This window comes from Lathamus discolor, chromosome Z (genome assembly GCF_037157495.1).
Source record: "Lathamus discolor isolate bLatDis1 chromosome Z, bLatDis1.hap1, whole genome shotgun sequence".
Classification (NCBI taxonomy): domain Eukaryota; kingdom Metazoa; phylum Chordata; class Aves; order Psittaciformes; family Psittacidae; genus Lathamus; species Lathamus discolor.
The window spans coordinates 106,240,818-106,255,045 of NC_088909.1; positions in this window are offsets into that span (position 1 = coordinate 106,240,818).

Genomic DNA, 14,228 nt, shown 5'->3' on the forward strand with positions numbered 1-14,228 from the left:
CTGACCCAGGATCACAAACTATGTCCTTGGCTCCATTGAGGAGCCATAAATACCCCTGGAGCCCTTCTGAGATCAGAGGCTCAAAATAAAGGATCCAAAATAAGGAAAGTTAGGATTGACCCTTGCTTCAGAGATATCAGCAATTCCTGTGACATTAATAATGCAGAATACTGTGAACTATAGGACAGGTAAAATTGGTAATAGATTTTCTAGCAGAAATGCACTTCAGGTTAATAGGAAGGAGATTTAGTAAGAAATCTTCAGGTTTTGCCTAAGACTCCCACTCTATGCCAGCATCTCAAATTAAATACATTCTTTGAGGTCTGTTTAACTGAAATTAAGAGTGAACGAATATTGTCCCAAACTAAATTAATTCATCAATAAATTGTTTGATGCCAACAGAAAAAAAAGTGAATCTTGACATGGGCTATACTCTCCAAACTGTATTGTTTTCTGTATGTGCTTTTTTGTGTAGGCTGTTTTGTAGATAATTTCTGTAGTAATTATCTATGTGACAATTTTGGACAGTTCATAAACTGTTTGTCACAATCAATGAACACTGTGGAAGGCCAACACAGGAAGCTGTAGCAAATGTAGGACACATAATGATATTGTGTTTGTATTTCTTGTCAGCAAACAAATATAACTTTTCTAAAAAATCTTTATTTTCAAATAAAGGATGGAATCTCAGTGGTATACCCACCTCTGCCCTTTAGATTTAAGAGTTACGGGGAAGGACAGCTCCAGTGAGTAAGGTATGAAGGAAGAGAAGCCTGAAGTTCAGCTGTCGGACTGCATTGAGGATTTTGTGCAGCTGCTTGCTTTTTTATTTTAAATGGCAAACTGTTCTGTGACCATAATACATACACATATATTTTTCTCTAGAAATTAGCGTTTATTGCCATACTCTTCTATTGGCATGTATAAGACATGAAGCTAATAAAAAAAAAAAAACAACACAGGATAAGAATAACATTTTTTGCCATAGTTAAATACTGCAACAAGATGATATCACCAGGTTAAACCCTTTTACCTTGAATTGGACATGAATAATTCAAGCCTTCAAATTTTTGTTCACCCACATAACCTTGTCTGTCAGTCATCAAAGGCCACTCTTTCTGTCCCTGTCCAAATTTAATAGGTGTTGATTCCCCTCCTCCCCACTCTGCCTTTTCTGTCTGAGACTTAAATTTACATGACGTGCTGCTTAGCTGTGGTGACTTGCATTTGTGTGGGTCTCCCCGTGACAAAATTTGTCTCCTTTTATTTCATCAATATATGTCAACAATCAGGATACATGAAAGCTTTGCTGATTGTGTATTGTTGTAGTAATAATGAAACGCCTCATTTGATCTTGCTTCTTTCATGGAGAAAAAATAAATCCAACAAAAATTATTTGCAAACTGTAAGCTATCCAGATGATACTAACTGTGGTTGCAGAATTTACAAAGAAAATACATCCTAGCTCATAAACCCTTACAAATAATTATTTGATTAGCTCTTTTTTATACACACTGCTGGGGTCCAAAGAACAGTGATGATAATCTTTCAATTTATAATTCCTGCAGGTTTAGATTCTGTACAAACTATAAACAAGTAAAATACATGAAATAAATATACAAAAAGGAATTCACATCTTCAGTGTTTTTTTTAGATTGAAGTAGAAAATCTGATGCCATTCATGTGCTTCTGTTTGTGAACTGAAATCAAAAGAGCGAAACAAAACCAAACAAATCCTATCCATAATTTTTGGCTCAGTTATGACTCACAAATCAATTATCTTGCTTGATTTGAATACAGGATGACATAAATCTGTTTGTTGCACAGCAGTTCTCATAGAATCATAGAATCATAGGTTAGGGTTGGAATGGACCTCAAGATCATCCAGTTCCAACCCCCCTGCCATGGGCAAGGACACCTCACACTAAACCATGCCACCCAAGGCTCTGTCCAACCTGGCCTTGAATGCACCAGGGATGGGCCATTCACAGCTTCCCTGGGCAACCCATTCCAGTGCCTCACCACCCTCACAGTAAAGAATTTCCTCCTTATATCCAATCTAAACTTCCCGTTTAAGTTTTAACTCATTACCCCTTGTTTTATCACTACAGTCCCTAATGAAGAGTCCCTCCCCAGCATCCCTATAGTCCTCCTTCAGATACTGGAAGGCGGCTCTGAGGTCTCCACGCAGCCTTCTCTTCTCCAGGCTGAACAGCCCCAACTTTCTCAGCCGAACTTCGTACAGGAGGTGCTCCAGTGCCCTGATCAACCTCGTGGCCCTCCTCTGGACTTGTTCCAGCAGTTCCATGTCCTTTTTATATTGAGGACACCAGAACTGCCCACAATACTCAAAGTGAGGTCTCATGAGAGCAGAGTAGAGCAGCAGGATCACCTCCTTCGACCTGCTGGTCACGCTCCTTTTGATGCAGCCCAGAATACGGTTGGCTTTCTGGGCTGCGAGCGCACACTGAAGCTGGCTCATGTTCATTTTCTCATCAGCCAACATCCCCAAATCCTTCTCCACAGGGCTGTTCTGAATCTCTTCTCTGCCCAACCTGTACCTGCCCTCGGATTTCTCTGACCCAGTCCTGGCCCACAGCTGGGATTCCTGGGTGCTATTGACACAAGCACAAGTAAAGAGCTTATCCCAAGTGATCACTTGCATGTCAGAGCAAATCCATGAGAAATCAAAGGTAAGAAACCAGATCTGCAAGAGAACCTGCATCCAGACAAAGCAGTTTACCTGCCGTATCCCTGCATGTTACAATGCGTGCAAAGCATGTTTGGGTTTCTGCATTTCTGCTTTAAATTTTCTTAGCAAATTTATCTTTTCACCTCTTGCACTTACAGTTATACAGAGAGAAAAGGGAATATGGTCAAATAGGATTTCTATGATATATTTATTTGCCTGGATCACCAGCCAGAAAATTTCAATGGGCATCCAGTTCATCTCATCTAGCATAGCAACATAACTGATGCATTGAAAGTAATTTAATTCTGGTTATCCCCAAGATCAGAAGCAAAGAAAAACACTTTACAGGTACTTTATCCCTCGTTTAGGCAATCACAACGCCTAAACTGGTTAAATTGAGATATGACTCATGCTCTTTTCCTGATCCTTTTAGATCAGTTGAACGTTTCCTTGGCTACTTCTGACACATAAAATTCCTTCGAGGCTGCAACCACATAGTGGCTCTGGCCCTTCAGACCCAATGCAGCACAGCAGCAAGGCTGTCCTCAGTGACAGGAAAACTTGGAATTTTTGTAGCTTCTCTTCCCTGCTTTTACTAGCAAATAAAAAAAAGAGGCAATCTGCATTACAAAACACTCCATAGCCCATTTAAAGACATAAGAAAATTATTAGGCTGTAAACACAGGTTTAACCTGTATTATGTGACCTGTAATAGCTGCTGTAAATTCACCAGCCTATCTATCTGGAAGTGATCAAGTCAGTGGTGTGGAGGTGAGCAACATGGAAGAAAAAGCACAAAGTTTCAATGCTCAGATTGAAATCTGAAGTCCTCCAAATTTTGCCAGAGTAAGGAGAAAATAATAATAGTAATAGTAATAATAGTAATAATTATAATAATAATAACTTCTTATTGTTTCAAACTCTTCTCACTAGCCAGTTAATGAAGATAAGGTGCACAATCTACAGCCTTACATTTTTAGTTCAGGACCACAATTTTTCTATTTCAGGTTGGTTGATCTTTTTTTAATTTTATTTTTTTTTTTAAGTTACGTAGAAATAAGACAAGATTGTTTTGTATATAATACTGTTCAAGAGTTAAAATTTTGGAGCCCAGGTCTCACAGACGCCTTACAGGTTTTATGCAAGCCTACTATGCCAGGGTAATATGGGGATCAAAAATATCAATGAATATTTAGATCATTAAATATGCTGCCTCAGAAAAGAACACTAAAACCCTCCATCTGATCTCAATAAGGACACCTAACTTTTGAAGCAGCTTCTCACATTAATGTAAAAGGCTGGCCTTTGGGGCCAATGGAGTGGTTCACCTTTACATTATTGACAGCAAACTCAGAACTTTAGTATAGATCTTTAAATTTATATACATTTTTCAGAGGTGGAAAAAAAATAGCACTATGATATTTGAACTGATGTAATTTTTCCAAAGGGAAATAAAACGTTCAGTGTGGGACTTTTAGATAAAAGAGTGAAGAGGATTGCCATGCTTAAATAATGATGAGAAAGCTTCAGTTTTGGTTTCTGCATGTCACCTGCAGATTTAACATGAGATGCAAGAGTGAATTCCCTCTAGAGAAACCAAGCTTGCTTTGTGGTTTATCATAATGCTTAAGGTGTGACTAAAAGTAGACACTGTTGTCAAACAGCTGTCAAGGTTTTCAAGCATAGCGATTAGAAATCTGAAAGGTGAGTTATGAAAATAGGAACATAGAATCACTTTCTTGCTAAAAATTAACATTTTTTTCTTTAGAAATAGACAAGGATTCAAGGGAAAGCCTTTTGACTTGCACCTATACCAGAAAAAAATGGGAAGGAAAGAGGAGAAAAAGAAAAATGGTAAAAAATGTAGAAGAAAAAAAAAAAAAAAAAGATAAATACAAATAAATTAGAAATATAAAGAAATTTGAAAGTGAAGTAGAGAGTGGAAAAAAGGGACAGAACAAATGTATTTCATCATCTCTGATCCAAGCAAATTACTCAAGTAAATACCACAGGAGTTTCATAAAAGAATTGCTAAAATACTAATGGTAGAGGTAATGAAAGTATGGAAAGTATGGAAAGATTTTAGTTACACATGCAAGGACACGAAAAGACAAGGGTACAAGTACAGCATGAAACCAATGCAACCCTATACATTAGCACAGCTTCCAAAGCTGCTTCTGTTTCAAGATAAAATGAGAAGAGACAGTGCACTAGCACAAGGAGAAAGCTGCTAAAATATCAGCTGCCGAGAAACCATCACTTTATAATTAAAAATAAAATTTCAGACTTAAAACTTGTGCCTTGAACTGGAAAAATGGGAAATTGTGAAATCCTGCAAAGTCTCTCACACAGTTCTCATTTTTCTTATTCTGGTATTGAATTATCAGATTGTTCTTAATATTTTAGTCTTGAGTTATTTTTTCCCTATGAACTTTAATTAATTTTAAACCTTAGTGGGGAAGGAAACACATCATACTTTCATATCACTTTTTATTCTCCCTTGTGCAACATGCAGACCTGGGTCTTATTTACCATCCAAACCCTGCATAACTTGTCAAATGTAAGGGCTTTTCCATAATGCTCATCACTGTAGAATCCAAATGTCTAGCAGATATGCACAAACAACCTTGCAACCCCTCTGTGAGGCTGAGCAGTATTTCTCACTCTCTTTGAATCTAATATTGAAATGAGCCACTAAGTCTTAGTGATGGGCAACATGATTCAAGGGCCTGCTTTAGACTGGAAAATATCAAAGGAGTTTCCCTGTTAATTAGGACTTGAATCACCCAGTGTATCAAGAAATTGTTGTCATTTGGTTTACATCAGCTCAGAATACACCTGGGTTAGCCACTAAAATACAAATTCCATCATTGTATGCTGTATAATACTTAATGGAACACTGTAAGTTATTTCTAGAATAATAAAGCCTAACTAGTACTCTGACAAAAAACTAGAGCTGAAACATGCTTTGACAGCAAAATCAGTGAGGGTCTATTCCCCAGAGGTAGTTTGTATGCAGTTACTCTTTTTTTTAAGCCAAAGATAAATTACTGACCTTTCTCTTTGCTTGCTCCAGAGAGTTGTTGACTTCACTCTTACAGACACCACCTAAAGAGACCTTACTCAGGACAGCTGTGTATATCCCCATAAGTCTGAACTACTTGAAAGAAATGATTACTCACAAAGTAATGCCCCTGGATAATCATGCCTAGATTGGCTCTTCAAGACAGCGGAAATCTTGCCTAACACGCATGTCTCAGCCCTGGTTGTTCAAGCTAAACCAGTTACCTGTTGCCACATAAAAGCCTGGCATCATGAAAGAGCGACTCATCTGAAGTGAGGAGCCTCTCTTTTTCCACCAAAACTTCTCTTAACACGCATTATGTGATACGGGTATATTATAAATAATACATTATTCACAGGCCACTTTTGACCATTTCCATTCCTGTTTCTCTTTTAAATTACATTTTCTGTGCTTTTCATACAGAAAGCAAAACAAATGAATAAGCAAACCTGCATGCAGTTACATAAAGCATTCTTTTCTGTTTTGATTAGGGACTGTTTTAAGATCCTAGTTTTCCTACAGCTTGTGATAAACATTCAGTGGAGTCTGCTGTCTTTAAAGAACCTTGAATGTAACATGGGGATAGCTTGCATTTCTAATTAGGGGATCTCTGGCATCTGGTCAGAGTTTAATTCACATGTCTTAAAACACTTAATATATAGTGGCATTCAAGCTGAGGCTAATCATCCACAGTGTGCCCATACAAATAGTACAAGTAAAAAATGTGTCACTTAATGAGCCTGAATCAAACCTCTGTTAAATCAATGTACAACATATGCAAATAACTGTCCCCGACATTAATAGGGTTACTTTGGGATTACCACTGGTGTAACAGATTGAGATCTGTCCCTTTATATTGCATTGATTATGTATTGCTGTTACAATCTAATTTTCTCCCTGACTGTCTTCTGACCATTATAGAGGTATCTGTACACCCAACCCCAATCCTCCCTGTCATCCACACTCACTAATATTAGATAGCAGCAGAATATGAGGATGAGCTTACATTACCAGAGCAGGAAGTCACCTAGCCCAGTCTTCAGCATTAGCCACAAGCAAATGTCTTGGAAGAATATGGGCAAGGAAAACTTATTTGATACAGAAAGATGTAAAAAGAGCTTCCTGCTCTGATTTTTCCTAATCAGCTAATTCCATCTAAAACAATAATATTCTGAAGTTTTCAAGACCATAGGTTTTGGTTATCACAGAAAAGAGATTTCACGTAAAAATAATAGAAATAGTCCTTTTAAAAGTAATTATTGCTTCTTTTCTCCCAGCTTCAAGAAGGCCAAAATCATGGGTCTAATTTTTCAAGTATCTTAAACAGGAAAAGTAATAAAATAGAAAAATAAAATTTTCAGGTTTTTTTCTTAAACATTTAACTTTTTCATTTCAAAATGCAGTTTCTTTCTTAGAAAACTGTGAAACAGTAAGCTATTTAGAATATCAAACAGTAATTAATTACATATTACATTAGAAATTAATCACATTTAACAGAACAAAACTTCTCTGGTCTGAATTTTATATTTTCTCTTTTGAAAAAAAAATAATAATAATTTAGGATCTATTTCAAACCATCCTTTGTTATTATTAAGGCTATAATTTGTGGCAAGATAATGAAACATCAATTCCCACAACTTTCCAAACAGATGGGACATGTAGAGCTTTCATGTCCCAAACTGATAAGAATTTGCATCTGGTAGAGGCTGTGTGTGAGAGAGCTTGAGGAGAACTGACAAATTAACTTATTCTGTAACACACCACAATGAAAAAGTTGGATAGAAACCCCTGTTTCAGTGTTGGCTGAGCACTTCTTTCTCAGGACCTAGAGCTGATGCTGCCCAGGTACTTGATACTTGTTCCGTCTGCAGGAGGTTTAGCCTGAAGAAAACCTGCATGGAGGCCTATAGCAGCCTTCCGGTATCTGAAGGGGGCTACAGGGATGCCAGAGAGGGACTCTTCATCAGGGACTGTACTGATAGGACAAGGAGTGATGGGTTTAAACTGAAACAGAGGAGGTTCAGGTTAGATATAAGGAAGAGGTTCTTTACTGTGAGGGTGGTGAGGCACTGGAACACAGTGCCCAAAGAAGTAGTAAATGCTCCATCTCTGTCAGTGTTCCAAGGCCAGGATGGACAGAGCCTTGGAAGACATGGTTTAGTGTGAGGTGTCCCTGCTCATGGTAGGGGGGTTGTAACTAGTTGATATTAAGGTCCTTTCCAACCTTAACTATTCTATGATTCTATGATGCCAGGCAACTTTCAAAGGATATAGGAAGAAAAGATTTTGGGAAAAAAGAAAAAAGAAATAAGGTGTAGGGAAAAAAAAAATAAAAAAAGGCTCATGGGTTACAAGAACACAAAAGCAGAAACGGCAGGTGTTATTCTGTGCCTATAAAGATCCACTAGTGAGAAAAGTACATTAGTGAATCCAGCAACATAGTGCTTGGTTTGGACAGGTTCTGGGTCTGAAATTATGTTCACAGTTGTTTTTCCCAGACTCTCTATCCTAAAAGAATAACCCAAGACCTCTATATACTTTTATGCACAAGTAAAAACAGTATTAATAATACGGAGCCTCTGATGCATGCAACAAAGTAAGTGTTGAAATCAGTGGAGCTGTTCTGGTAGAAAGCTGCATTATCATGGTAGTGAATAGGGCTTAGGTTTATGCAGTGATGGGCTTTTAAACTCACAGAGGCAGACAAATCAGAGCTGAGCAAGTTTAATGAAGTCTTTTTGTATACGTGTTTTGAAATTCAAGAGCTGGCCTTATAACTAAAAAGAGCTGCCTTAATGAAAACAGGGAAGTGAAGATCAAAGATAGATTTATTTCCTATATACTTACTGTATTTTTCAGTTATATGTATTTAATTTCATAACCTCAAGAGTAATAGCAGGAGCAAGTATTTTTCTGGGCTAATGCATTATTAATTGTAGAATAAAGTCAGGGAACCAGACAACTTTGGCACCTTTTTCTAAGACCACATGAAAAACGCTGCACATAAATTAAAGGCAAAATAAGCAACCTGGCATCTTATTGAACGCAGAACATGATGTGTTGCAAACCCGAGAAGCAGTCCTGATTTATCCAGTGGAACTTGACATTTCCTGCAGGCCAGCATTGACTTAATATTAATTAAAGCTTTGCGTGAAAGTGCTATCTCTTTTCCCCCTATTGTTCTCTCAGTCTGTAACCTATTTTTCTGAAATGGTGCAGCTTATGGATAAGTATAAACCTGACTGACAAACCTGAATAGCTGACTCCAAATGTCAGAACGTCTGTATGTTCCTGGCAATCAAAACAGAGAGTTCTCCTTTATTAATAATGTTAGTCAGTTTTATGGAAGTGCATGTTAAACCTGAAGCTTTCAGAAAGTCACTAAGAGTTTCAGAGAAAGGTGGATTTTAAAGAACAAAGAAAGCAAACATGAGTAAAATTCATAACTTCCTTTTTTCCTATCTGACAATTACTTCCTTTCCTATCCATGAAGAGACAGGAAAGAAAGAAATCTCTTTTTTCAAACATCAGTTGACAATTTATTGCATTTTGCCTGTGTCTTTGAAATTCAAAATACTAAACTGATCTACTCTTGAATGACAATTATGTGCCCAGCATTGCCAGTGTTTCCTGACCAAATAATTACTGTTCTTTGTTCTCTTGTATCAAGGGTTAAATGATAACTTGATTTTTCTATGTTCATACAGCAGTTACCATGATGAAGAAAAAATCCTAAGAAAACCCTGTGCCTAACATTTATCTTGTCTAACTCCAGCTAGTTTAAACTATGTGTTTCTAGTCACAGTCCATTATTTAAACTATCTCCACAGTCATGGGAGAAAGTAACGTACCACCAGAGAGGAATTCATACCATTCCAAAATAGATATTTAAAGTGTGTGTGACGAACCATTCTCAGAAGGGACCTTGCTCTCTCATTTCATTAGAGAGGAAATTTAGGTGACTACCTTAATTAAATAACTAATTTTTGTATGGGTCAAGTTAGGTGAGTTGAATCCGAGATGAAAGGAAGAACATTGCAAAGATAATTACATTTTTTTTCCTTTTTTTCTTTTTTTTTTTTTTTTTTTCCCCCGTTTGTAAACCTGGAATGAAAAATTCCATTCCTGGAACTGCATGTATTTCTGCTCTTGGTGAAAAGAGACATAACACAGGCTCAACACAATGAGTGCTGCAGGAACAGAAAGGGAGAAGTCTCATAAAAGTGATTTCTATGAACTTTGTAATAACATGGGACAAGTATAAAAGAAAGCTTGTACTACAAAATCTATGCCTTACTTGTATTATTCAGGAATTGGTTTAGATTTCTAAATGGAAAATATTTTGATAGGATAGGTTAAAAACATCCATCTTGTCAAATTGCATCTTGGATTCCTCTCATGTCTTTGAAGAAGTCTGGGATATGTCTAGGTCATCTAAATTCCAGCCAAGCCCCTATGCTAGTCAATACAGAAATCTTAGAGTTTCAGATACCTCATTTAGAGAGCTTATGGAAGGTGTGTGACACAGAGCAATTAATGTCCCCAGAATACAGCCCTTGCATCCTTCATGACCTAATTTCCCCATCTGCAAGATAAGCACTGTGATCCTTATTTTCTTGCAAAGGTGTTAAAAAGCTTATATCTTAATTCCCAGCATTTGTTTTTTATATACCTTGTATGGTAAATGTTACAAAAATATATGTATATATTGTAAATTATTAATGCAATCATATTTCTGGAGCTTGCTTTTATGGAACAGCATGAACTTGTAAAGAAAAAAATATCAATTTGTATATTGAAAAAGTCCAGCATACTGGAATAAAACTATTCACCATTTTCAGGTGTCATTGTAATTATCTATGTAATATTTTTTTAAATAATTCATCAACTGTGAGAAGGATGAAATAAATCTTTGTGATTGGACATAAATTGACAGAATATAAGGATTTCAGTTGTCGGCATCCTATTCATCCTGCAGTTTTGTTTGTATAATATTTGTACAAGATTACAAAAAATTAGCAAACATTACTCTGTGTCAGTAGAAATATTTCAAAATCAATGAAGAGCTGGAAAGAAAAATAAAATAATTATTTTCTCCCATATCTATTCTAAGAAAACAGAATTGGTTTGAACACTTCCAGGTAAGGCATTTTATTCTATGACACAGAAAATCTGTTTTCTTGCAGTGACTGGATGAATTCTGGGGTCAGCCTCACCTCTGGTTACTTCCTACTTAATCTGGCCCCAAGAGTTACATTCTTTATATAGAGATGGAGACTCATAACTGAACTGAGTTTTAGCATCCATATTCGGGTAAAATAAAAAGTGATGTTTTCTAAAAGACGTATTTGTTTCCTAGAGTGTGGGAAATGCAAGGTGTTAATGTGCAGATTTTCTTAGAGAAAAATATTTACATGGACTGCAGGAGAACATGCCAAAAAGATGTAATTATGTGTATCCTAAGAATTATTCACATAAAGAAATTGATCCCTATTCCTAAAGTCTTGTATGAACAAACAGGGAGATACAACCCCATCCTCCAGGCATTTGTCATCTTCTAATCTATCTCATTGAGTTATGAAGGCCCTCCAAGAGAAAAACTAGATATCTGTAAATAGACTTTGAAACAATAATTTAAGCAAGTCTGGAAGTACAGGCCTGATGTTTGACATCTGACTGATTTTCTTTCTTTCTAGACTTTGTGCTTAGCTGCAGAGTTTAATGTGTTTTCATTTACATCTCCGTTCTAAAGTCTCATACACATTTCTGAGGTTTGTGAAATATCTTTAATCTTACTTATTGTTAATTTTCCCTTTACAAGTCTTCTTCCCTGTCACGAGATATGAAGCAATATCTGGGGTATCTCTACCCTCTATATGCCCCCAGTCCATATTTACAGGAAGGAAAGAGGCATTTTGAAGGAGCAAATTTAAGGATCTTGAAGAACATAAAAACGTAAGACCAGCTATAATGAGCCAAAAAGATCTTTCTAATGTTTACAACAGCAGACAAAATTGGATGCCAGTGGAAAAGTACAATGTCAGAGCAAGCACACATGACTCCACCTCGAAACTCTCTCCCAACTAAGTCAGGATAAAACCCCCTTTTGAGACACGAGTGTTTTCCATCCATTTGCTTCGTGAAATTGATTGGTTTTCTACTTGCAAGCTTGTCTAGTCTCAGCTTAATCCCTTGTCAGTTTTAGTATCTGCAACATGCTAGGGAAAAGAGTTCCACAGCTGAATATCTCTGCTTATATCTAGAAAACCACGGGAAGAAATATGGACTAGGAATACACTACAGTTCCAATGCATGATAAATAATCATTCTCTTAAGCAGAACAAATCTGGAACAAATGTTCCAGTGCAGTGGCACTGGAGAAGATCTTGCTGGTGAATTTGTGCTTGATCCCTCAATAAGCTCTGAATTTTCTTATCATGTAACACGTAGAACATGTGTAAAGCTCCAGGCTGCCTCCCAGATTGGAAAACACACATTGCTGTGTGACCAACAGGCTCTTTCTTAAAAAGAAAATTTTCTTAAAAGATTTTCTTAAAAGATTTTCTTAAAAACTTTTTTCTTAAAAATTTTCTTAAAAAATCTTTCAAGTTTGTTGGTGAATGTTCTCCTTAGGTGGAAATTCACATGTGATAGAAAATAAGCATGGATTAAGTTCCTCATGCATCTTCTCTTGCTTTTTCAATGTGCAAGTTCTCAAAGTGATATTTTTTCTCTGGAGAAAAGCCATGATCCCTAAATTACAGACATTGGTAGGATTAGCCTCAAAATAGAAGAAACAATAAACCAATCAGGCTAACAAGGAGTCTGTGTAAGAACTAGCAAATGTAAAATAAAATGTCTGCCAAATAACCTTGTGATTTTTTAGACAAAGAATCAGACTCACTTGGAATTACCTCATTAATGAATATTTACAGGGCAAGAGGTCAGCAAATAGAGATGCCAAGGGAAAATTAAAGCTATGAAAATATCCCACACACAGTGAAGGAAGAGGGGTCGCCCACTTATAATGGACATAGAGCAGGAAAATAAAAAAACTTGTCTTGGTTTTAAGGTAAGGTTTCCTGTCACCCTTCTCCCTCCCTCCTTTGACTAAATGTAACCAGTAATTGTGTGAATTGAACAGTTGCTATGGCTAAATTGGACAGGAACCTTGGGAGGTCAAAGCACTTCTGCTTGTTAAAGCTACTGACACATCTTACAGTTTTACAAAATGTCAGAGTCCATCATGCTGTAACTTCTCTGCTGAGGATCCTGCCTCTTGTAAAACTCTCACAGCTGCCTTAGGAAACATCTAGGTAAAACCTCAAACCTACAGCTGAGTCAAAACTTACCCCTCTTCTTCTCACTTTGCTTTACATTTTTGCTTATAAGCTTGTCAAGAGCCTGTGGAAGATTCTTTTCCTTTTTACTATGTCCATTATTTTTTGTTTCAGGCAGAACTCTAGGTTCCAAGAACTTGAGTGACAGCAACCTCTGCTGCTTTCCTACCGCTGCAACATCTCAAATTGGCGGAAAGGGGCAATTAAAGTAACCACAACGATTCAGCTATCGGCGTTCAGCATCTGCTGTGCCTCTGTGGCCATGCACAGCTGTCTTTCTTCCAAGGGAAAGCATGTAGTATCTGTAATCACAATGAACTAAGTTCTCTCTGAAGCATGCTGTGATGGCAACTTCATTTCATTCTGCATTTTTCAGCTTCAATGTAGCACTGCTCCGAAGGTGATTCATACAACAGGAAGACTAGAGAGGTATTTTAAAACAGTGTCCTAAATAAACACTTCCTTAATCCACAGCATAACACAAACAGCTCTCAGTGTTTCTGTGATCTCATAACAGTTGTAGTATTTCATCACATAAAAATTGTGTTTGTGTGGAAGAATACATTTTTATTATGGCACATAGTGCTAGGCTTTCGTAGAATCACAGACTTGTTTGGGTTGGAAGGAACCTTAAAGCTCATCTGGCTCCAACCTGTTTGCCACAGGCAGGGACACCTTCCACTAGAGCAAGTGGCTCCAAGACCTGTCCAACCTGGCCTTGAACACTGCCAGGGATGGGGCAGCCACAGCTTCTCTGGCACCCTGTGCCAGTGCCTCAGCACCCTCACAGGGAAGAGCTTCTGCCTAAGAGCTCATTTAAATCCAGGTTGTATGGGGTTTTGAGCAATCTGGTCTAGTGTCCATGCCTGTGGGCAGGGTGGTTGTAACTGCATGAGCTTTAAGGTCCCTTCCAAGCTAAACCAGCCTGTGATTGTATGATCATTATGTCCAACCTGGAAACTGAAAAATATGAAAGGAGGAATGTGTTGCTGCCCTCCTACATGAAATCTGGTACAGAGGATAGAGAATAAGAAGCAAGACTTTTTCCTGTTTTACATGTGATTTCATCTTTTTCATGCCTATCATTGGGACAGAGATTAGTGTATGGTTTCATGCACTAAAGGAAGATTGT